Source organism: Ailuropoda melanoleuca, chromosome 7, assembly GCF_002007445.2.
Source record: "Ailuropoda melanoleuca isolate Jingjing chromosome 7, ASM200744v2, whole genome shotgun sequence".
Taxonomy (NCBI): Eukaryota; Metazoa; Chordata; class Mammalia; order Carnivora; family Ursidae; genus Ailuropoda; species Ailuropoda melanoleuca.
Window position 1 is genome coordinate 70,131,406 of NC_048224.1, and position 25,806 is coordinate 70,157,211.

The 25,806-nt window shown below is 47.3% G+C and overlaps 1 protein-coding gene across 12 annotated transcripts in view; it reads right to left on the reverse strand.

The window, feature by feature from the left end:
* Nucleotides 1–25,806, reverse strand: part of SLC7A1 (solute carrier family 7 member 1) — a 71,532-nt gene that overhangs the window by 34,840 nt on the left and 10,886 nt on the right. For 3 of the 12 annotated variants that reach the window (XM_034665026.1, XM_019794695.2, XM_034665029.1), the window contains exons 1-2: nt 10,752–11,686; nt 4,779–4,878 (exon numbers count right to left, since the gene is read on the reverse strand). The gene's annotated coding sequence lies outside the window, so the exon portion shown is untranslated. Of the gene's footprint in view, nt 1–4,778; nt 4,879–10,751; nt 11,687–19,319; nt 20,261–21,502; nt 21,729–25,806 lie in introns of those variants that run through there. The other 9 variants (XM_019794700.2, XM_034665030.1, XM_034665031.1 and 6 more) reach the window with 6 other exon arrangements.

Genomic DNA, 25,806 nt, shown 5'->3' on the forward strand with positions numbered 1-25,806 from the left:
ACACATACTAAATAGCCTTTTATGCAGGATTAGGTTGAACCATATGAAATTGTCAACATTCAGCTATTTTTTTTAACCTAGAAAAACAGTGAGGAGTAAAGGATTTGTCATAGGCAGACCTGGTCGTACGTCTTACCAGCCTTATTCCTACACATTCTCTGAGCCTAAGTTTCGATCACATTTGGGGAATTAGACTGAAACCAGAAAAGGTAACATGGGTTCCAAAGAAGAGATTTAAGGAAAAAAAAAATTTTTGATTTGGAGGTTCTTCAGAAGCTGGTAGTGGCTAAAAGAGAGACACTTGTAGGCATGCGTGTCTTTGTGCATGTTTTGTGTACCCATGAGGGACACGAGTGCATCCTGTGGTTCACCTGTCACCGCTGAGGTGACCAGGGAGGGAAGGCACAGGCCCACTGAACTGCCCGGGACACACATCACACCACGGGTGCAGAGGGGTGAGCGTGGTGGAACAGGAGGGCGGCATGGGACAATCCATTTACAAGAGTCTTGAATGGCCGGCTGAGGGATTTACGCTCAGACGTGAAATTTTTCAGCAAAGGAAGGCCAGCACAAAAATACTACCTTGGGAGGATTGATCTGGTCTTATCGTGAAGGACAGACTGGAGGAGGAAACCGCACCGGGACAGCTGACTGCTGTGGCTCAGCCTTCTTTCTTTGGGGAGCAAATCAATTATGTTTGCCTTTGAGCGCGGTATTTTAATCCGACTAATAAAGCACTTTTGTGCAAGCAAAGGCTCTAATCTTTCACATTTACCTGCCATTTGCTCCCCATCTGGGCTTTCTCCTCTCCTCAAAGAGCCCGGAGATACACAGACTCCACACACCCACAGTTACCATGGGAATTATCTATGTGGTATATGTCATGCACAAATAATCCCTCAGCAGGAAATGCCGCATTTTATGGTCAGCCTTCCTGTAATGATACTTTACTGGTAGCCAAAATATCAAGCTCTCATTCCAAAAAGAAAAGCACGTAAGAAAGAAGCGTCATGGCCTCCTTGCGTGGTTGGCCACCTTTCCTGCTGAAGTCCAACAACTTCCTGCTGCACTCCTCTACCTTACGTAATATACTTGTACGTGGGCCAGCACGGTCTCTATTACAGCAGAGAACATGCTTCTCTGGGCCAGAAATGACTCTGAGGCCCCGGAAGCAAAGGGCCAGTTCCACAGGGGTCCATGCACTGCGAACCACCAAAGGCCGGTGGAGGATGGCCAGAGGGTCAGGCTGACGTCAGGTGGACGAAGCAGCCCACGAAGTCGGACAAGTGTCGCTCCTTGAGCTGAACAAGACAGCAGCATTCGGTGTGCAAGAGCTCTTTTAGCGGCCGGGACGGACCCCCGATGTGTCCTATGTCACAGGCAGTGCCACCCGCTATGTTTTATGGAAGGCTCCAGTGCAATCCTGTGACCACCCGGTCCCCTAAAGAATGCTACCTGAATGTGACCTCAGAGCCTCTCGATATAACAGTCAATTACCCGCACTGCCATTCACCAAAATCCTCCCTTCTCTGGTTACTGCTTTATGACAAGCAGGCTCCACATCTTCAGAGAAGAACAGCACAGACTTCTGTTGTTTTTAAGGAAATTTTAGAAGCCAACCATAGACCTCACAACATAGGCCCCAAATAACGCTCTCTACATACCCACTGCCACAGGAAAAACTACTGGGAGGGCATCTTGCCTTCACAGGCAAGTCAGTCACTTGAGACTCAGGACCACATTTCCCTGTACAAACACTGGGACGAAACTGCAGCCGGGTTCTAAAGCCGCTCACAAAGAGCACCTCCACGCGACATTCGTGCTGTAGAAGTGAGCACTCTGGGGCACCCAGCACCCAGCAGGGTCGGAAAGGCACGGAGGACAGCCAAGTTGGTTAGAAGAATGAATGGACCCTGTAGAGTTGTGATCCTTTAGAAGACTGAAAATCATGCATTATTTTGGAAAAAACAAAGGAGCAAAACAATTTTCCACAAAAATGCATAGCAGATGGCATCCACTTTCCAAGGAACAAGGAAAGGCGATCTGTGGTAGGCAGTCTCTAAGGTGCCCCCTTGATCCACTCCTGGTGTTTCCCCGAGTGTGTGTGGGAACTGGGGCTTGCTTCCAGTCAACAGAACACGGCAATGGTGCAGACGTCATTTCGAGATTATGTGACATTACATCTGGCTCCATCCTGCTAGCAGCCTCTCCTTGCCAGCTTAATGAACCAAGCAGCCATGCTGGGAAAACCCACATCACAATGAATGTGGCCTCCAGGTCAGCCATCAAGAGGCCGGGCCCAGGGTCCTACAACCATGAGGAAATGGATCTGCCCAACAACCCGAGAGAGCTTAGAAGCATATTCTACCCCAGCCAGGCCTCCGGATGAAAACCAAACCCTAGTCAACACCTTGCCTACAGCCTTGTGGGCCAAGCCGCGCTCTGACTTCTGACCACAGGAACAATGAGACAATAGATGTGTGTTGTTTCAGGCGTCTGGGTCTGTGGTGATTTGTTACGCAGTGACAGAGCACTCCTCCATGGTCCAAACAGTCAGGAGACAGTGAGTGAGTCTGCATTCATTCTCTCTTTAAACCTTCACGGAGCTAAAAACCAGAGCCCAGCATTTCTTTAACTTTCTCTGTTTTAAAGGTGGAGTTACCCTTTTCTTGACTTGAAACTATTTTTTCTTGGTTAAGTCTAAATGATCTGAAAGCAATTTCCTCCTCTGGAAAAACGGCATGCCTTAAATGACTATTATTTCATTTTTCACAGAATTGCGTGTCTGCCCTGTGCCACTCTCCTGGGAATTACAGGAGCTACAAAGATAAGCAATGCAGTCTCTGCGCTCAGCGTGCACAGTCTGGGAAGGAAGATGAGAGCAACCATCTATCCTTTCAGCACCTACTCCATGCCTCCCCGCCCTTCCAGGTGCTGATGAAACCGCAGGGAAGGGAACCAAGCCGCCTGCCCCCTGGTTAGGAAGACAGTATGATACACCAAAGAGCACAAACAAGTGTGCCGGAGACCAAAAAGCCTCCAGGGGGCGCACCATCTCTGTCACCATGGGGCGCCGGGCCCCAGTGAATCTCTTCACTCAAGAAGGGGAGAACTCGTGGTGGTTTCCAGCAGGTTGTGAATTCCCCTGATTTAGGTGCAGTTCATGACACATGCCCGAGGGCCGAAGAACCATGCATGGCTTCCCACGCATTCTGTCACAGCATCCTGATCCGAGAAATCTGATCTGACGTAGACCTCTCACTCGGCGGTGAACACTCAGCGCCGCCGCCCCCCACCGGCGCGCCAAGCCCCGGTATTAGGTAACAGGAAGAGGTGCTAAAATAGTCTGTTAAGACAGCAGAGACTCATCTGACTACCGCAGGAAGAGGAGGAAGAATGCAGAAGGCACTCACTCTAAGCACTTTTACTAAATAAGCCCTGAAAGGAGAAGGAAAGAAAAGGCCATCTGGGGTCCACAATGGCTTCTGGCACTAGCTGGGATAGCCTCCCACCTCCCTGCCGTTAAGGATCCAGTTTTACCGTCTTGGGGCGAACCCGTGTGGTAACCCTGCACCTCCCTGCACCTTTGTTTCTGACACCGACAAGGTTGCAACAGCCTCATGAACAAGGGTGGAGGCCTCCCTATTAGGTAGGAGCCATGGGGAGCCCGCCCCCTCCTTATTTCAAGGCCACCTGCTCAAAGATGCTTCCCTGTGGCAAAGGTTACAGGCCACATCCCCCACAGAGTCCCTCTGATGAAGGATGACCCTGATTATGGGTGCATTCTTAATAGAGCTATATTTGGAATTAAGAATTTGAACGGCCCCAAAGGACTGTAAAAATGTGAGACAGAGAGAGAAACGTCAGGTGAGGTACTTTTATAAACACGCATGTCTGAAAAAACTTTACCTCCATTTTTTTTTAACGCGTAAAATAGTGACAATCACAATGAAATGCCCATACTCGGAGCTTGTTACTTTAATCAAAAAAAAAACAAAACTGGAGAAATAGTTTTCCAGTATTTTAATACTAGAACCCTTCTTTCCCAAATCACAGCTACACAGTGCCCCACTGGCTAGCCCTGACATTCCTCTGCCCTCCCTGCCTGGCTCCTTGGCCCCCTCAGGACTCTGGAACACACTGACCTACAGCAGATCACTACAGCACCTGAACCCAAGAACAAGCTACAGGAGAGTCCCGAAGTAAAAGAGGGAAAAGCCGAGGAATGAAGAGATAGGAGCAAGAGGAAAAGCTTGAGAACAGGAAGGAAACTGGGGCCAGCCCTTGACCTTGAGACACACAAAGGCTCCAAGAGTCAAAGGCAGAACTGCAGTGCACTGCACACCAGCACGGACAGGCCGGGGACAGGCCCAGAGCGGGTCCACCGAGGGCTGCACACCACGCCGCATCCCGGCATCTACCCTGGGAGTGCGGGCGAGGCTTCGGCAGATCTTCTCTGGTGGCCTCTGTTCGCAAGCCTTGCCATCTTTGGGGTATTCTGAGTTCTGTTCAAAGGAAATGCAGCAATTCAGTAAATTCATGTAAAATTCAATAAAACCACGAAAGTGAAGAGGCACACCTGTCTTCTGTTGAGTTAATGGGCCTGAAGCGCTAGACGACTCTGAAAAGGCAGAGTAGTTACAAGCTTTAAAGACGATGACATAGGGTGTCGTTGTCCATTAACCTATAAAGTCAACAGCCAATAGAAGGACTAAACGGACAACACATTCTAGCACCCAAGAGACCATCCTGCTTGGGTGCAGGTGGGCAGACTATACCTGGAATGGGACGTGAGAACTCGTCACCTCGTCACCTGAGGATCACCTGGGTCCTGGAGCAAGGATGTCTCAGGAGGGATGAGATGAGGTCTTCTAGCTCCTGGAAAGCAAAGAAGAGACATGAGACCCCATCCATTTGGTTCCCAGAACCTCCACACCTGTAGCTGCCGACAGGGAGGGATGACTCCATCCTGCTCAGCGTCAGGAAGGACACCCCACCTTCTGAAGACGAACGGCATGAGTGGCTGGGAGGGTGAGGGTCCCGCCGTGGGGACTGAGCAGGCATGCAGCGAAGCACCACTGGGCAGGGAACAAGACAGGAAACTGGCCAAGGTGGCCTTCAAGCCAGCGATCCTCCCACGTTACCTCCATCAATGATGATCCTATCTCAACAAGAATGGTATCAAAGCATCACCCAGACAGGCCGCTTCCACAGATCTAGACACAGACGGAGGTGAATAAAAAGCCCTGAGGCCCTTGCTAGGAGCCATGAGGAGAGTGACTCCCCCTATGACAATGGCATTGAGAATTGAGACCAGCAGAGGCAGAAAGCCTTAGCTGGGTCCTTCGGGAACTAGTTGGACACCATCTCTGAATGGTCATTCTGCAACGGACTCCCCTGGACCAGCTGCCAGTTGGGTCCAAGTGTACCCCTGTCTTGTCGACACCAGGATGGGCCGGGGTCTCTAAATGTAGGATGTGCACTCTTGTGACGAGCCTAGTGGAGTGGTCTGCAGTCCCAGAAGGAATGGGATCGAGTGACTGCAGTCATCACTGTCTGAAAGCAGGAACAGTCACCTTCGCAGAGGGCGTCCTGGAAAGAAGCTTCTGAAGGAGCAGCATATAAAGTCCTTTGTTTCCTGCATCTTACCATTTCTCCTTTGCATATGCTCACATGCCCATCCAGGAGCTGGAGAGGTCTGATTGAGCCTCCTGAATCTGATCTGCACTAATGTGAACCCAGAGAGAATTCTCATTATGCCAAAGAGGCTCGTGAAGATGCTAACCAACACGGAGAGTTTCCGAACGTCAGGAGCAGCGGACCAGACTTTCCGCAACCGAAACCTGACCCCATCCCGACCCACACATTCATTCTACACTAGCACTTCATTCTTTTCCACTTTCTATCTTGAAAACGTCCAAACTACAGAAGAGTTAAATGAACATTTACATGTTGTTCATCTATATTCACCAATATTTAACATCTGCCGTATCTGCTTTATCTTTATAGAAACTGTTCTCACAAGCCATTTGAGTGAGCTATAATAGCTATCCTGGCACTTGACCTCTAAGTACTTTGGTAACTCCTAAGAATGACACTCTTCCTACGAAACTGTAATGCCATTATCACACCAAAGAAACTGAACTTTCATTCAATAGCATCTTAAACACAGCCCAGAACCAAACGTCCAAAATTAACAACATATTGCTTGTTCTGTATCATGTGCCAGGCACCCCAAGGGCACTGAGAGGGCCACAGTCCAACAGGGGAGACTGACAAACAGATGCATTACCGTGACAAGAGCGCTAAGGTGGTGTGGCTCATATGCGAGTCTGTCTCCACAGAAGAGAAGGAGTTGGCTCTACCTGGAGACTTGAGAAAAGGCTTATGCAATGAAGTGAATAAAGGATGAGTCTAGCCAATATATACAAAGTAGGGACTGAACGTGAAAATGGAGAGGCTTGAATGTGACAGCCAGAACAATACTGACCCCCCTAAACGTCCAAATCCCAATTTCAGGAACTTGTGAATATGTTAGGTTACATGGCAAGGAGGATTAAGGTTGCAAAAGGAATAAAGATGCTAATCAGCTGACCTTGAGATAGGAAGATTTTCCTGTGGCGAGTCTGATGGAATCAACAAGGGTCCCTACAAGCTGGAAGAGGAAGCAGGAGAGTCCGTGTCAGAGGGATGCGATATGAGAGAGACCCCATCAGCCATTACTGGCTTTGAATATGTCAGGGGACCCGAAGCCAAGGAAGGCAGGCAGCCTCTAGAAGCTGGAAAGGACAAGGAACCAGATTCTGTCTCAAGAGTCTTAAGAATGGAGCACATCCCTGCCAATACCCTGACTTGAGCCTGGTAAAACCTCTTTTGGACTTGTGACCTCCATCCAGAACTGTAAGACAATAAATGTGTGTGGTTTTAAGCCAATGAAAAAACAAAAACAAAAACCGTAGAGGCTGGAAACAAGGCTGGAAACTGTCAAAGTGCTGGGAGATGGGGGCAAAGTCATCCAAGTCCTTGTGGCCAAGCCAAGAAAACTACACTTTGTTCTTTGGGGAAGGGAGAGACAGCCAAGAGCCATGATCGGATCTCTATCTTAGGAAGAAAACTCTGGAATAAAAGGAGCAGAATCTAGAAGAAAAACAACTGATAATGTTTGTTGCCAATGATAAATCTGAGCTTTCAAACAAAAAAAAAAACCTTAGAATTTTGGAAAACTTGCATCTGTCACCCAGAACTTGAAAGTTTCCCAAAACTTAAAAGAGTTTTCTGATGACACTGGTGGTGATATTAACAAATGTGATTTTTAGAAAACAATTACATGATAAAATCTGTCAACATTTGGAAGATCTGTGTAATTCAGGAAGACAGTAACTCACTGAGATAGAATCATACATGGCCAAATGATTGATTCAAAGTACAAAATGGAATTTTTTAAAAAGTACAAAACAGACCCATTTTCAAGTACAAAAAGCCTGTCAATATGGTTTCAGATTCCACTGTGGAATCAACTATCTCCTTTCAGGTTTTTGTGCAGTATTAAAAAAGAATACCCATAATTATCCAAAAAGGCTACTGAAGTACTCTTCCTTTTCCAAGTACCTATCTGAGGCCATATTTTCTTTATATATTTCAACTAAAACAACACATCAAAACCAACTGATGCATAATCAGACATAAGAATCAAATTGCCTTCTATTAAGCTGAACATTAAAAAGATTTGTAAATATGTAAAAGGATGCTACTCATTAATTTTTTTGTTGTTTTGGAAACTAGTCATTTTCCATAAATATGTTATGTTAACATAAAATGATTTATGGTTGTTATTTTTAGATGGATTAGTACATAAATATTTGAAGTTGTTCTAAATTCTAATTTGTAATTTGATAAACATTGATAGATGCAACCCACATAAGCAAAGCTCCCCCGAGTCCTCAATAGCCTGTGATTACAGAGCATGAGGGGGGAGACCAAGCAGTTTGAGAACCACTGCTTTATGGGCTGCCCAGTCACGTGAACAGGGCCGAGCTGGATACAAGCTCACGTCACAGAAGCTGCGGTCACGGAATGCAAGCAGTTAATGCCCAACTCAGAAGTCCTGAAGAAAAGCATGCCATACATTAATCCAGGCTGAACTCATCAGGATTAATGGGACTGGAATGCATAGCAAATACATTCATTAGGACTGCTTTTCTTTAATCCAAGAATGTTCTAGCCGATTTATTCTATTTCTACAGATTTGACAACTCACTTTTTTAAAAACAGAGTAATGAGAATGCTACATACTTTAAGGATTCAATTTCATGTATTTCACAAATACGGCAAGCAGCATTTCACCAGCACCCTGGACGAGCCGCGCTGTAAAGGTGCGGTCGAGATGCCGCGGGCTCTGTGTATGGGGGAGCAGCAGGCACCTGGACAGGGAGTATGTACGCAAAATAACATGGAGACAGCAGCAAACGTATTTCCACTGAACAGTTTAGACACCAGAAGGAATCAGATCTTTTCATTAGGTACACTGATGAAGCACTAAAAATGTTTTGCCATTTATTAAACATAATGCCCAACTTTTTGGCAACTCCAACAGCTGCTTTGCCTGTGAGTGTGTTTTTATTCTATTCTTCATTCCATAAACATTTTGGGTGCCAGATACAGTTCTAGAAACCAGAGATGCAGCAGTGACCTGACTGGGCCCAAACCCCTGACTTCTAGGAGTTTAGGTTCTATGACTGGAAACACCTCTTTGAAAAATAAGGATGGATGAAACATGAACTGGAGGAAGCACACTTCTGATCTCCTAAGCAGTTCCATGAGATTATCAGATACAGGATGAGCCCCAACGACACAAGTATGTGCACCATCCCACAAGAAGGGCAGATGCTAGGGTAATTGGAAGGAACAAAGCTACAGGGAGCACAGCTCAAGGCGGCTAGGGGATTCTGTCAGGTCTACTGACTCCGACCAAGATCTCTGGCAAGGAGAGAGCTCCTTTAGGACGGCCAAGCACCTATGGAAGGGCCAAGCCAGTTCCCAAGGGGACATGGAGCATGTCAGAATCCTGGCAGGGGAGTATCTGTAGTTTAAAAAGCAAATCCTGGTTAATTCTTTTCTTTGGCATGAATAGTTTTCAAATTTCAGCCTAAGATTTTTGTTGGTTAAAAGGGAGCAAAGGCTAAGAGGCTGCCAAGTGGTTAAACGGACATCAGTCTTCTGTTCAAGGGAAGAGGTGGAGGATGGAATGAAAGCCTGAGGTACAGAGAGGAGCCTGCAACGTCCCCAGAACCAGGAGGGCAGGCCTGTAGGCATCACCAAATACCCAGCCCTGTGCTCAGAGACTCTCAGACTTTCACCCCTGCTCCGGGAGGAGCCTGCAGCCTGCCATGCGGGCACTGTAGGGACCGCATCAAGCATGGAACGTCCCAGCGCCTGAGCCTGCACCCCGCGAAGAGGACCACAGGAATACGGGAGCCATCCCTGATCTCCTTCAGCCTCCCAGTCTTCAAACTGCATTTTAGATCTCCCCAGAAACAATCAGATCCTTATTAACTGAAATAATTCACTCCCAAGGAGCAGATCTGGAGGGTACCAGAAACCACAATACTTTTACAGATCACGTTCCCCTACACTTCCATTAGACCCACATTTTCAGACTTCCACAGCTCCATGACCACCTAACATATGCTCGCTTATCAGCTTCTCAGTGGGAAGGAAGTGTCTTTTACTCCCCACCATGGGCTTTACAGCTGCTATTCGGTGGTTTCCCAGGAAAACTCACACACTGGATTCCAGTGTCCACCTGAGAATGTGAATACCTCACCTCTTCTTCCAGTTTCCAATGCCCATCCAAATCCCACCTGTTTTGGGGACCTACACCAGTTTCCATCCCCTCCCTGAGACAGTAACAACACTGAAGCATAAACACTGTTTGAAAGGCCAGAGACTTCATATAGACATTTGTGGTTCTATAAAATTTACTAGAGGAAAAAATTACAGACTGTAAAGGAAATGTGGTCAAGGAAATAACAGCAAGATATTTATCCTACCCCCATCCTTCAATAATTAAAATTACTCCAGCCATTCTGTACCAAGGAAAAGGCCACTGGGCTCACAATTTGATGATTCAACCTTCCTCTGAGATATAAAATACTCCGTGAAAAGGCCAAAAGATCCTTCTTTGCTGTGTACTTCAACAGACCAGCGAAGGCTGTTCTTCGCCATCGGTCTGTGTCTCCTGCTGATGCCAAGGGAAGAGGAGGGATGACGAGAGAAGCTGGGGGGGGGGGCGAGTCTAAGGTTACAGGGCAACGGTTCGCAACTAAGGCTGCTTCTGCTCCCACCAAGGGGCATCTGGCAAAGTCTGGAGACACCTGTGGGTGCCACAGGTGAGGGATGGTGGTGTTGCCATCTAGTGCTGAGAGGCCAGGAATGCAAAGTGCACAGAACGGCCCCCACAGCAGAGAAGTACCGTTAGAGCACTGAGGTAGAGAAAGCCTGCCTTACTGTGTGAAACCGTAGACTGTAAAATCTTCTACAGACTTTTTTAAGTGAACTGGTTTAAGAATTCTGTTTTTAAAAAAAAGGTTCAAAATGTCTGCAAACAAGCATGTATTCACTAGAAAGCATCCCTGGAGAACCCTCCATTGTCCCAAAACGAGGACTGAGAATAACTAAGAGGCAAGCAGAAGATAGGAAAGAGTAAACAGTTAAAAAACATAGGGTGACTATGACATGCTTCACTTATCAACCTGAGTTCTCATTTCTGAGGGTGAGTCGGTATCTTGTAGAAGGCTTGAGACCCAGGCACTCTGCATAACTCTGCTTGGAAGGTGAAGGTCAAACCTGGAAGAGCTGGGATGGTGAGGCAGGACCCCTGAGAGAGAAAGGAACCAACACGCTGAGCCCTACTGTGCTCCCAAGAGCCACACAGAGAATGCCTCATCCCCATTTCATAGGTAAGGCACAGAGCATGACTCCACTGTGACAGAAAGGTCCTGTTGGCACTTCATTAAATAGCCTTCTTGTTCTGCAAAACACACTGTTTCAGTGTTTAAGTGGAAGGACATCTCTACTCTGCAGCTCTGAGAAAGCACAGAGATGAGGCAGCGTTCAGCATATGAGGATAGCCACTTCTTTCCCAGAAACGTTCTGTCCGCCAAGGAGCCATGAACCTCTATTTTTCAATGCACGAGATCTGAAAAACGAAATCACGAATTCAAAGAGTTGGAAGGGAGCAACTCACCACCTAATGCAGAAATCCTCCTAGGCAGTCAGGGAAACGCTGATGAGGGCAGGAAAGAGAGGGGAGGAGGGAGGGCAGGTACAAAGAAGTGACTCTCCACGCTACCACTTCCTACCCTCCCCCTTCGGAGCTCTCACCAACCAGTCTCTGACTTCTGCCTCCTTTCAGGAGTAATAAATACGCATCTGAAGCCAGCCATACCTCCCATGGCAATAACAGCAAGAAGAATGGCTCACATGCCTATTAAATGGCTATTAGGTGCCAGCCCCTTGTAAGGCGCTGTATGTGCATGACCTCATCTAACACTCAAACCAGGTCTTGAAGTTTATGCAGCTGTTACACCCATTTTACTTATGGCAAGCTAGGCGGGTAAAGTAGTTATAAAGCCGAGCCTTGGTTCAAGCCTTGGCGCATCTGACTTTAAAGCCACTCAGATGCTCCATTATTTTTAATGCTACTGAAACTCTACATGAGGATATAATAGGTCCCCCAGGGCAGTGGGCCATGATATAATTACAGTAAAACTTTATTTTTTTTTAAAGATTATTTATTTATTTATTTATTTGACAGAGATAGAGACAGCCAGCGAGAGAGGGGACACAAGCAGGGGGAGTGGGAGAGGACGAAGCAGGCTCACAGCAGAGGAGCCTGATGTGGGGCTCGATCCCATAACGCCGGGATCACGCCCTGAGCCGAAGGCAGAAGCTTAACCGCTGTGCCACCCAGGCGCCCCTACAGTAAAACTTTAATCAGACACAAGGAGGATCCTTCCACTTAGCAAATGCAGTGAGATGCGAGGAAGCAAGGAGGCACAGTGAGGTCTTCAAGGTGACTTTGGTTTCGATCTCTGCTCAGCCCGGGACCACTGAGCTGGGGCAAATTATTCTGAATCTCAGTTTCCTCACTTCTCCAAAGCGGAAACTACTGTTAAGTTCATGGGATTGTTTCAAAATAGTAATAAATCGAGGTTATGCATATAAATATATCCTGCGCTTTTTAAAGTAAATACATTCGTGGGAGACTGTCTCTGAATAAGTGATATCATTTCAGAAATACCCTGCCTTCATTTCATCCTGTTCTGCAAATGCACTGGCTCCTGGCTGGTGTTTTGAAATTTCTCCGCCAAATAGCCAACGAGCTATACAAACAGATAAACGCAGCCAGGGGGAGCTGCTATTTTAAGATATTCTCCAGCTGAAGTGAACAATTGTTTGATGTGTGAATAATCAGCTCTTAATTACATGGTTTGTCAATATTTTAGAAGAATTATCTCATTAACAAGCTGCAGGGGTTAGACTGTGGCACCTACCCTGACTTTGGGCATTTGATGTTTCTGTCAGTAACTGAACCCAAAGAGTTGAATAAAATACAGTTGCTGCCAGTGAGGAAGTGACGTATTATTGAAAAAAGAGGTACTCGTAAAACATACAAAGAGAATACAAAAACGACACAGTGTTCTCCAAATGAGCAGCAGAGAAAGGAGACATGGGGGAATTTCAGAGCAACAGACCCAGGATGGAGAGGTCAGGGGAAGCAGCGGCCAAGGTGAAGGTTTGGCGAGGCTGAGGGAGGAAGGTAGGCACTCACCAGACAGGGCTGAGCAACATGGAAATCTGGAGGTGTGGAACAGCACAAAGGGGTCCCGAGAGGGCAAGGGGGCCAGGTTGCCAGGGCATGGGCAGAATGGAAGTCGAGGCTCTGCTGTCCATGGGCTACACAAACCTTCTCCAAGATCTCTTCTAGCTCTATGACGGTTTCCCCCCAACACACACATACATATTTTGGCCCTACACTGCTACATTCTCCTGAGATTCAATAAAGGTAACACATGATCCCTTATATTCAGGATTCTCTTAGGCCACCTGTAAGGGCCCAGACAGGAAAATAAGCCTCTTGTACTCATGCTGTGTGCCCTGGAGAGGCACCTGGGAAGGATGGTGTCACTCCAAGAAACCCAGTGGGCTCCCTCAGAGAATGCAGGCAACAGCCCATCTCTCTAGTTCCCCTACTTCCAGTTCTTGGGCAGCCTTTTCAAGTCACCCACCTCCTCCATACTGCTGCTCTTAACCAACATTTTTTTTTTAAAGCAGAAGCATCTGGGGCACCAGTCGGTTAAGCTTCTGACTCTTGGTTTCAGCTCAGGTCTTGATCTCAGGGTTGTGGAATAGAGCCCCCGTGGGCTCCATGTTCAGCACAGTGTCTGCTCGGGTTTCTCTTTCTCTCTGCCCCTCCCCACCACACTCTCTCTCTCTCTCAAATAAATAAATAAATCTTTAAAAGAAAGGAAAAAGAACGCAGTGCATCCATGCAGACTGACCCTATGGTTTTGGGCGAAGGACCTCTCATCTGTTCTAGCTCTTGAAAGGCAGTGACTTGGCTTTTTATTAACCTGTCCCTTTGCCAAGTCAAAGTTGAAGTTACTTCTCTTTTCTGCAGGCTAAGAGATGGTGTTGATTGTTTCATAACAACCTATGGGGAGGAATACGGTGATGGTTGCACAACAATGTGGATGTACTTAATGCCACTGAAATGTATGCTTCAAAATGTACAATAAAAAAGTTTTTTCAAAAAACTAAGAAAATTCCTCAAAACACTGAACATACTTACCATATGACCCAGCAACTCACTCCTAGATATATAACCAAGATACATGAAAGCACGTAGCCACACAAATACTTGCATGCAAATGTCCACAAGCAGCACGATTGAGAATAGCCAAAGAGCGGTTAAACAATGCTAAAATCCATCAAATGATGAATAAATAAAATGCAAAATATCTATACAATGGAGTATTATTCAGCCATACGAAGGAGTGAAACACTGACACATGCTACCATGAGAACGAACCTTGAAAACACCACACTAAGTGAAAGACACCAGTTGCAAGAGGTCACATATTTTGTTATTCTGTTCATATGAAATGTCTCAAATAAAGACGGAACGTGGATTAATGGTTGCCAAGGGCTGGGACAGGGATGGAGGAGGGAATGGGGAGTGACTGTGTTAATGCATACAGGCTTCCTTTTAAGGGTGGTGAAAATGCTCTAAAATTGTGCTAATGGTTGCCTAACTGTGGATATAATAAAAACCACTGAATTTATACTTTAAATGGATTAACTTTATGGTATTAAATTTTACTTTATGGTAGTAAATTGTATTCAAAAAAGCTGTGGAGAAAAATAAAAGTGAAGAGGAGCCCAATCCACCAGAGCCTGCGGCATGGTTTTCTATGAACGGCACCAGCGTGGATTCCAGGATTTCCACTCAAGTTCCGGGCAACAGCAGCACTTTCTCCATGTACTCGAATTCCACCTCGAGTCAAAATTCTACCACCTCCCCCCCCGCAAAATCAATAATTACAGAGCTGGTTGAAGTTGGTAAGAGGAGCGCCACCTCCCTACACAAGCCGTTTATTATATGTAACAGTCACTTTGCCTTGAGCATTTCACCAATGTGACATTATCTCTTCCATACAGCCTCCCTGCAAGCACTGGGTCTTTTCTTGTTCTGTTCCACTGCAAACATAAGCTCCAGGTGTAGCACATAGCATAGATACTTCATCATGACAGGGCACAAAATAATAAAACTGAGGAAGAGTGCGGTCCGTTAAATAATATAATTAGTTAAGCTTTCAGCTCCAAGCGGATACAGGGGAAATGCCTCTCACTCTGTGCGTATGTGGTCTGGATCTCAGAGAAAATGGGAAGGCTTTAATAGGTGATCAGAAGTAAGAGATCATCAGGCAGTAAAAAAACCCAGTAAGGACTTTCAGCACTAGCACAGGATTTCCAAATATCAAGATGCACTACCAGAACAGAGAGTGAGTCACCAGTGAGGCAGGGAAAAGACATGCCCAACTTGGGGAGCTGAAAGGAAAAATGTATGGGAAACAAATTTCAGGATACTTTCTGCACTGAATGTTCGGAATGCTCATGAGGTTTGGTGGCAGCCCTTTGTCTGCCCAGGCACACCTGACAAGTGAGTTCATACTACTCTCCTGGGCATTTACAAGTCCTGGGTACAACTCACTGCATGCAGGCAGGTGTCAGCCCGCCCCTCTCCTCCCACGGACATGTCCCCGACCCTGCGGCAGCTCTGAGGAAGCCTATAAAGACAAATGAGCCTTGCACGTGGCCAGGAGAGTGGCCCAGGTCCAGGAAAGAGGAGCCTGCCTGCGCCAGCCCAGTGATTACCAAAGGGAATTAAGCAAGCACTTGCAAGCCTGGCCTCTGAATTTCTGTACTTTGATAGACTTAATTTGTTCTCCTGGGGCTAAATAGCTGGCTGTGTCGCTGCAATTCTATACAGGAACAGTTAGGGAAACCTAATGAGCAGGGAGTGATCTATGACTCCAAAGGGCTCCCACACAGGGAACCATTCTCCCCAGGAGAGAGGGGAGCAAGGCGGGCGCGGCACCAGACACACCTGCCATGTGTAACAATCGGGGCTCAACTGAAAAACGGGGGCTCTATCCTCTTGTTTTCTCCCATTAACTTACACAAAATTTCTTCTTGAGGCACTGCTTGAGAACATTTTCATCTTTGTAAAACAGTTCCCAAATAAGAAATCATCAAGAAACGCCCGTGCCAGGAAAGAGTCACAAGACAATCTAATACATTCCAAACCAGTCTATTCTCACACCTCCTTCATGAGTTTTTGCTGTATCTTTGTAGCACACATACTGTTCTTTATAATATCCTTCCTTAAAGGAATCCACCTCTTCCGTAATTTAAATATTTTTTTTGTACAAAGCTTTGTATTACTCTCAAATGGAGTACCACCAAAATGACCTGAACTCAAATATTAAACTCAGCTCCATTACCCAATGGAAGTGCTGTCTGTTTCCTACAGGGACCAGATGGCTATAGTCATACCGGTGGTGAGCTCCAGACGTGACAGGTCTCTATTCTTTCTAACACACATTACCATTTAACATACTCACAAGATAAAAATATTTGTTTGTGCACTCCCTAAAACTGCACACAGGGCACACATATTGTGCTTAGGGAAAAAGAGAGCGAGTCCATGAGTTGGCAAACTATGCCTGGCCCACTTGTGTATTGATCCCAAGTTAAAAGTGGTTTTCACAGTTAAATTTTATTTTTTTTTAAAGGAGGAACAAAAAGAGGAAGAGAAAAATTATTCAAAATACCACATCTGGCCCCAATAGCCTAACACATTTGCTACTTGCTCTCTATAGACCAGTTTGCTAAGCCCTGATCTAACCCATCTCTTTATCTGACCAATGAGGCAAGCCAAATCCGAACACACTGAATGGCTTAGAAGCACTTGCATACAGGTCTTCAGGATTCTAAGTAACTAAAGGAATTTTACCAAAGAAGCCATCAGTTTAAACGCTTTCAAAATGGGCCTCTGTCCAATCATTTCAACCACATTTTAAGAATTGAGTCTTATCTAAAGCAAACCAAAATGTGAGGATACCCAACTCACCTAAATGGTCTTCGTCCTCCAACACCTGAACTCACCTCTTCTTCTGTTTGCCCCAGAGCCACCCTCCACCCTCCTCCACTGCATACTGGGAGCCCACCTGTGTGCGCCCTGAGCTCTCTGGGGCCAGCAGGAGGAGAGAGGCTCTGTGACAGAGGATCCCCCCCCCAGCACAGCCAGCTGTGGTCACCAAACACTCCCTTGTCCCTCCAGACCTAGAGTGCTGGGCCACTGAGGGCCGCCTGGCAACCCCAGGCCACTAACACAGTCGGACCACCCCTAACCCTGGCCCTGCCTTTGTAAACAGTCGCTTTACTAACCTCACCACCAATTACCCAGCTTGAGAGTGCCATCTGTTCCCTGCGGGGGCCCTGATGACTCCAGCCTTAGGGGCAGTGAGCTCTGGATGCCTGCAGCTGCTTCTGCCACCTCGGGAATGCGGGCCATCCAGGCCTACTCTGAGCACAATGCCTCTATTATAGAACTGCACAGCTGGACGGGGCCTTGGACCACCTGATGATTCACTCTCTTTCTCCAAAGTGAGCTGCTCCTGAGCTGCCCAAGACCTAGAGGAGTCCCAAAAATGCCCAGAGAGATTCTAGTGATGAGTTATAACAACACACCGCCTTATAAAAAGGCTTTTTTTAAGTCTTCAACTTAATTTAATAAAATCTGAGCAGCTGGTATGTCACAGACACTGCGCTCGGTGTTTCAGACGCACAGATGATCAACAATCAATCCTCATGTTATAAATGAGAAAACTGAGCCTCAGAGAGTCTGTGGTGCTTGTCAGAGCTCTAAGAGGTTGTGCGGGAGTCTCCCCAAACCCTCTTCACGCAGCCAGGTCCCCGCCTGAAGCCACCTGTCACCTCTGCGGCTGGCCAGCAATACCCCTTGCCCCCCCCCCGCCATGGCGCCCTCTCCAACAACATAGCAAGGACACCCTCTAGTCCACCCATGGCCGGCCCGGCCACATTATACAAATCAGGAAACAAGAAGGAGAAGGCCAGGGCCAGGGGCGGAAAGTTTCCTGATGTAACAGGGCAGCTCCCTCACAGCCTCATGCGCACCATCACGTTACCTGGACCGCCAACAAAGCCAACTGTCTGGTACCTCCGACCTGGGTGCGAATCCCTAGGCAGGTGCATTCACCATGTCTTTACAGCATAAATCGAAATGGCTGCTGTGGGCAGTGGTCCCTCCTCTGAACATTCTGTCCGTGAACCTGGCGTGGAAGAGAACACCAGGGCTCCCTGCGCCTGGGTGGGAAGTCCTGGCAAGCAACTCCTATCAAGTTATGTTATTGATTTTAAGGCATACTGAGTGGGGAAAATGTTTTCCTATGTCCCATTTTATATCTGCTCATGAATCTGAGGAATCAGAAGCCCTGCCTGACTTTGGCTGTGCAATCACGGGCAGGTCACTTGACTTCTCTGTTTCACCTGAAAACTGGAATAAGGATACTACTTAGCTCACCTACACCTCATCCCATCCCTGCCTTCTCCCTACTCTGAGAATCAAGGAACAGAGAGGTGAGATAGAAACTGAAATCTCAGATAAGACTGGATTCCTCTTTTCCCTCTGCAAGATGAGGATAATAGTAATAATCACTACTTCAGAGTCTGGGAGAGGCTCAAATGAATATGTGCAATGCACTGAACAGCACCTGGCACATAGTAAGTGCTATATGTTTGCTATTATTATTATTAGTTTCTTAATTTACAGAGATCTTAGTTAAGAGCCAACTCATGAAGTGATGTGAAGATTAAGTACTCAAAATAACTGCACTTGTATAATACAAAGGTATTCAATAATCGACAAGGCACTATACAAATATATGGCTGAAAACATAAAAACAAGTTGATAGTGTGATTTACTTCTATCCACCTAATTCAGATGGTAAAAGACTTCAGGGCTGTTGCCTAGAAATCTTTAAATTGGCCTAAAACTATTTAAAAGATAAACATGACCAATGTATATAAGATACATGAATTTTATGTAAACGATATATTAATAATGACTGAGTTTTTAGCCACTAATTTTTATTGTAAAAGACTGAAATATCCTGGTTTCTGTAGCACTTACACCGATGTCCTCTGCAGCGCGCATGCTGGGGGCTGGCTGTGACCACAGCCATCCCAGATCTCACTGTGTCATTCAGGTACCGGGAAACGCTCAGCGAGCCCTCCTTTAAAAGTGAGGAGGTCACATACGGCACAGGCTGAGGGTCACTCCCCTGGATGACACTATGCCACCCAGAGACCTTTTCATCGGTTTGGCTCCTGGGACAAATCTGGAAGTTTTCACTTTCATTTAGAAAAAGAAAACGCTCTGCTTTCCCTGCACAGGGGTGGCTCCTCTGATTTCTTCCACTCTGAACTCAGGCGGGGAAAGAATGCCCCGTCAAGAGGCCCCTTTCCTCCTTCCAGGAGGTCTGGACGCTCACAAAGCCCAGTTATTTGTTTTGCCGAACTGTGTATACATTGAATGGAAATGTTTGTTTTCCATGTCCCACTTTACGTCTCTAAAGACAAATGATTAAAGAATTATTTCAGGGGCATTTTTTTCGCTCATCCCCTCCAACCCGGTCCCATCAAGCAGCCTCACTTCCTGCCTTTTAACTCACATTCTGTCGGCAGATCATCCACTCTTCTTTGTTGACCTTTGCGTGGACAGTGTTGCTTCAAAACCCTTCTTCAAAGGAAAGGTCGAAGTGAAATGTCGCTGGGCAGCATGCCAGATGGCCAGGCGGGCACCGGCTCCCAGGGCCAAGGTGACCTGTGGCGGCGTGATGAGGTGCCAAAGACAGGTGAGGCGGCGCCACAGCTGGACCACCTGCCCTCGTGCTGGGGCACACCCGCGCCCTGAGAAGCCCCGTCCTGCTGCCCGCTCTGTGACCAACTGCAGGGTGTGCGGAAAGCTACGGGGTCCCTGCCCTGGGTGGGGCTTGTCATTTCACAGGGGAGAAAGGAAATATGGAAACACGTACCGAGAGCGCACGCTGGGGAATCCTGATGCACAGGGGGGGATGGGAAGCTGAGAGCCAGCACCACAGAGGTGGGACAGAAGGGAAGAGGCAGGGGCCAGAGGGGAAGGGAGGGTCCACGGGACGTAATAAATGATGGAATATTAGAGGCAGGGGATGACAGCAAGTCAAAGTGAACTCGAAAACCTCAAGCCTGCTTGACAGGGACACGGAGGATTCCTCAAGAAGTGATGTAAAGAAAAACACCTCGGGGCGGAGAATCCTAGGTCTGGGTTTGGAAGCACCAGGATTGAGGTGAGGGCGAGGCCTGCGCGAGGCGCTGCGGCTGTGACGGTGGGAGCCCACCAGCCTCTCCGCTCTGGTTCGTGATATATGGACGGGTGAGAAGCATATGAGAGAAGAGAATCAGCCACAAGGTAGACCAAACAGACCACCTAGAGACAATTAACACGGACACACAATGGACAGAGGCCAACTCAGTACATGAAAAATTCAACTCTGCAAAATGCGATCGAGGCTAAAACCAGACTTGGAAGGAACACACAGCGGCAGAAGCTACACTGAGTAAAGTCTGCTACGGATAAGGGCTGACGGATGCAGAAAACCCCTCCTGAAAATGGAAATGGAAAATAATTTACCCTGATGAGAACGCTTTCAGAAAAAATGCAAAATTTAAGTGGTCTATCTGTGCTCCAGAAAACTTAACTGACTTAAACTGAAGTTCACTCAGGGAAACAGCTTCATCACCAATTTATCTGTGATGATATTGTGAAGAAAATGTGTATATTCACCTAGTCAAAACAGTCTCAGATCAAAACGGTGTGTCCGGCAGAGCCCACGGACGGCCCGCAAGCAGCTGGGGCCTCCCCATGAGAGGGGAGTGCTGACAGGGTCGCGGCTCCCTGGGAGACCACAAGGCCCGTAAGAGCCTGCGGGGAACATTCACATTCTGGGAGGCTGAGGAGGGAGTGAAGAGGAAAAGAGCAACTTAGGAAGAGTCCAAAAGCAGATGGACTCTCCGAAGGAAAGAGTGTGGCTCCACGCGTTTCCTCACCGGCCACACCCTCACCCTTCAGAGGTGCCAAGAGCCACGTCTTCATGCTAGCTTGACAGTCATCAGATCAAATAGAGGAAACCTAGTTAATCTGAATTTCATGCAAACAAAGAACAAAGCCTTGGTGTAAATATGTTCCAAATGTATCATAATTATGTCCCAAGTATGCCAACAAATACTTTTTTTTAGAAAAAAAAAAGTTATGCTAGAAAAGCATCCATTGCTTAGCTATAACTCAAATTCAACTGGGCATCAGTATTGTTATTTGCTAAATCCAATAACCCTAGCTTGGTGCTGATGGCTCAGGCCCGAACACCTCACCCCTGCCACACACCCGCTTGCCCACGGCCATCAGCCCCGATTTCCACAGACTGCCTCTCCGCAAAGGCTCTTCCACAGTCCCCGCAGTGAGTGGTGACTCCCCCTCCCACACTGTGCTGGAAGGAGCCTCCTGCACAGACCCAGAAAAGGAGAGAGTCTGCAGGAAAAGGGAACGACCAACCATATTAACTATTTCAGAGAGACAACGGGGGTGAGGAATGATGACAGATCACTGAATCTAATTAGAAAAAGAGGCAACTGTGAGCAGTTTTAGTACAGTAGTTAAGAGCTTAGCTTTCAGATCAAAGTAGATGGGAAGAGCACGGCATCCACTCTAGTTGGTTTCATCGTGAAAAACACAGGGTTCTCAGCCAACTGCTTACATCTTCACAGTATCCGCAGAGAACCCCAAGGAATTATGCCCCACAAAGGGCGAGCACTCTGGTACCTCGGTGCTAGCACCTGCAGGGACACAAGCAGTATTTGCCGAATGAATGAATGACTTCTATACTTCTCAAAGAGCTTGTTTTAAAAATCTGAAATCTTATATTATCATCGAAAATGCATGCCCAGGGTGAATCGTAACACTTCTTGGCAGTCGCCACAGTAGCTAACAGTGTCTGCTCTTCAGTTCATCAGCGGAGGGCTGTTTGTGGTAGGTATCTGTGCCGGACCTAAACCAAACAAATGAACAAAACACCTGCTATTCCACCTGATGAAGCACATGTTAAGATTCACATAAATAAAGCAGAGAAGAAAGGCTACCACCTCCCAAACTGAAGGGAATCTGGTTCGGAACGCATTTTTTTTTTCTATGCCCCTTTATCTAACTGCTGTAACCGTTCCTTAGTTATGGGAGCGCTTAATCAAACAAACATCTAAGAACAACAAAATTTTCTTATTTAAACATAAAAGTATTTTCAACCCTGCACCAATTTCCCTTGATCTGTGCTGGAAGAAATCCCAGGGACACCTTACCAAAACAATAAACTTCAAATAAAAGGGGGACATATATTTTTATAAAGAGTACTGTATACTGCTTCTAACTTAGGAAAATCTACAGTATACTTTGCATTTTTCAAAAGAACCAACCCTTTATTTGCTTTGCTACTGTGGAACTTTCCATTCTGCTACAAGGCCCCAAATTTAGAAATTACAAACAAACTCGTGCCTGGACAAAGTGAAAGCTGTATTTAGCTTATGGATATGCTAATTCCTGGCATAAAACACACACTGTGTGCCTCTGCTGCTAGACTTCTAGGTATTTTATGACCGAGTTAAAAGACTTAAGCTGAAAGGGGCGCCTGGGTAGCTCAGTCGTTGAGCGTCTGCCTTCGGCTCAGGGTGTGATCCCGGTGTTCTGGGATCAAGCCCCGCATCAAGGCACCTCCGCTGGGAGCCTGCTTCTTCCTCTCCCACTCCCCCTGCTTGTGTTCCCTCTCTCGCTGGCTGTCTGTCAAATAAATAAATAAAAATCTTAAAAAAAAAAAAAAAAAGACTTAAGCTGAAAGGGAGTTTATGTGCAAATTAAAATCAAAGGTTTGTCGTACCAATGCCTGAAAGACTCCATTTGGAACTTAAACCTATGTTCTTAGTATTAATTTTTTCCAAAGTTGGTCCAAAGGAATAGATCTCCGTCCTGACACGGAGGACACTGGTGCCAGGTCTGGCTGTCTGCCACTGCCTTGCCACTTCTAAAGACGGACGCCACAGCTCCTCACGCAGAGCTGAAGATACAGATTTTACTATTAATCTTCACCAAACATCACGGATGCTTAACGTTGCTTACCGCTCCCGTGAATTAAGAGCATAAACTCAGGAGACTGTCAGGGGCAAGAAATAAAATGCATCCTACTGGTGGAAAGAACCACCAACTACCTCAGATACATAAGACTGACCGATTTTTTCACAGCTAGGAATTAGTTAATGCAACCGTCATGTTTCTTGGCGTCCTAAATTCTCCCTGCTTTCCAAAGGCTGACACCAACACCACCACTTTCAAGTCAAACCTATACTTTGTGGAACTACAGAGTGTCCAAGCTGGAAGGGAGCTGAGATGTTCGGGGCTGTCTGCTGGACCTGCACTGATGGTCCTTACCTGTCCGTTTGCTGAGGAACCTCGTGGGAGGAGTATATGTGTGCATTTCTGGACAACACATGTGCCATCTCTACCACCATTAGAAGGTAAACAGAAGAATGGGGAATGATACACACAGGGAACTGACTGCTGAGTATGTAGCTGCGAGTCAAGAGCACTGGTCGGCCACTCTCTGGGTTCTCAGATGCCCTGAAAGCTGCTGTCTGCCTGAAAGATGAGCAGTGCAAGGCTTGGAGCAGGTCCCTGTGCCCAGTCAGCTCTGGAGCCAGAGCCAAAACCCAGGTCTATCTGGCACCAAAGCCCATCCAGGTAGCTCTAAGTCAGAGGAGCCCTTGCCCTATCTTATAATGTCCACTGCTGATCTCTTTAAGTTAATGACCTACATTTAAATGGCAGTATGAAACTTCATAAATTATCAACAGTCAAACACAAGGTCAATTCTAGAATTCAAATAAAATTCCATACACAATATATGGGTCTGCTTTGATTAAAGGGACAGTGAACTTGACAGTCAGAGGGGGCTGAAAGCTCCCCTTTCCCTGTGTCTCTTCTCTGAGGCCACCTTCCCTCCAGGGTGGACCACTCCTGATGGCATCCCGGGCTTTCTCCACAGCCCTGGCCAGTGATCCAGCTGGACTCCACCTCTTACTCCCACCCAACTTGGTCAGGGTTAGCCGGAGCAGAGCGACTCACTCAATGGGCTCCCACATTTGAAGCCAAATGCACGAGCCAGTTACAAGCACTGCACTGGAGGGGAGGAGAGGGTGCGGAGGACGCAGAGCAGCTGGAGAAGTAAGGACTGGGCACAAACCGCAGGGCAGCGGTGCCTGTGTGGGCGTGCCCTCTAAGGTCCCAGGTAAGGGAGGACAGGGTGGAAGGAAAACCCAGAGAGGGCAGGGGAATCTCCTGGAATTTGGTTCCAAGGGGCCTGTGCCCGTCTTGGGGTTGCGACTCACTTTACGAGGACCACAGAATGTAAGTAAGACAACTTGAATGAGCACCCTAGGCCCCGAGTTTATCCTGCTCCTCTCCGAAATGCCACGCAGCCCAGCTTTGGAGAGCAAAGAACGTAAGAAATAACATCTCGGTCAGACTTGGTGTACTCTGGCCGAGAGTCCTGTCTTTGGCCACAAAGCTTGCTTTGTGAGCAGGCCTGTCCCATGACAGCACTTGCAAAGGATTGCTGATAAACTCCAAAGACCCCTGGCTCCACCCAACTACCAATAACGACACTCTTCTCGAGCCCCCTGCCCTTCTCCGCCTCTACTCCCTCGGCTTCTGTCAATTTGTCACCAGCCGCAGAAAGCACTCTTTGCTTCGTGTTCTAAGACACTTGCAAGTCCTGACAAGGGACAATCTCTGACTTGCACAGCTGGCTGATGAATCCGCGGCTCACCTTGCCATGGCCTGTGGGGAGCTTCAAACTCTGATCACACTTCCTTCCCTTAGCACTGCCACACCGGACAGTCCCAAATCTCCCAGTCACCCCTCTTATAAACTCTCCTCCATTCCCAAACAAAAGCAAAGTCTTCTTTGGGACTTGCAGACTAGAAATTTCCCCTCTTCTGTAATACAACCCTTATCGGATTTCTGTCCAGAGAGCAGATATTTAAGACATCTGAGCTTCAGCTGTACAAGAGAAGTCTGTTTTTACAAATTTGACTATTTGCCATCCTTTGTCCTCCTTTGAACCTTACGTGAACTCAGTGGTGCAGCTGAGTGTGTGCTGTTCAATACACCGGTGTGTTATTTTTATACCCACACATCTGCATGTCTAACTAAGAAAACTGTCACAGGCCAGATCGCGTCCACTACGGCAAATCTAAAAGACCTTGAGCAGAACGCCCTTAAGAAGGGGGTCCTTGAAGTTGAAGCCCATGAAAGGTGCCGGGTGTCCCACCGTCTGTCCCCAAGCTAGCCTACCCCGGGACGGGGCGAGGGCTGAGGAGCAGCGGTGAAGGGAAGGCTGCTCCCGAGCAGAGAGCAACGTGAGTCTGTGACCATCAGCTATCAACTGCTGTCCCCTCCTGGAAGTCAGGCACTCAGTGCCCCATGAAGATTCACCACTGCCGGAAGAGCAGTGACCCTTCCATACCCCCCACACTGCTTCCCCTGTCACAGCCCATCAAAAGCAGCAAACTTTTTAAAAAAGAGTCACATATTCTCTTTTCTCTGCTTGCAGTACCTGGCAGCAGGCAAGAACCCGCCCCTTCTCTTTCAGACCTCTTCATTCCACTGCGGAGAAATAGGTCTCTCAGAGGAGGTGGGGCAGAAGCAGAAGCAAGAACACTGGCAAGGGTTTCCAAAAACACCGTCTCCAGAAGACCAGTCTTGCTGCTGCTGCTGAGGGCTCATCCCAAACTCAAGCTGGGTGGGTTAACACAGGCCAGCTTGCTTTCCTTTCCCTTTGATGGGACCTGTGTATGTTTTGACGTGTAAGGCTGGCTAGTCCTTTGAAAAGTCACCTCTCTCAAGCTCCTTCCCTGGTGAGATAGTTTGGGACTGAAACTTCTCATGGCCTATCCCGACATTCCAAAGCCTCCGCAGGAGACGCCCCACACAACCGGACACTGCTGCCAAGCGCGTGACACCGGCAACCGGCTGCCCCTGCTAGGAAGTTCTTGGCCTTGTCCAAGGGTAAACATCCACCAGCA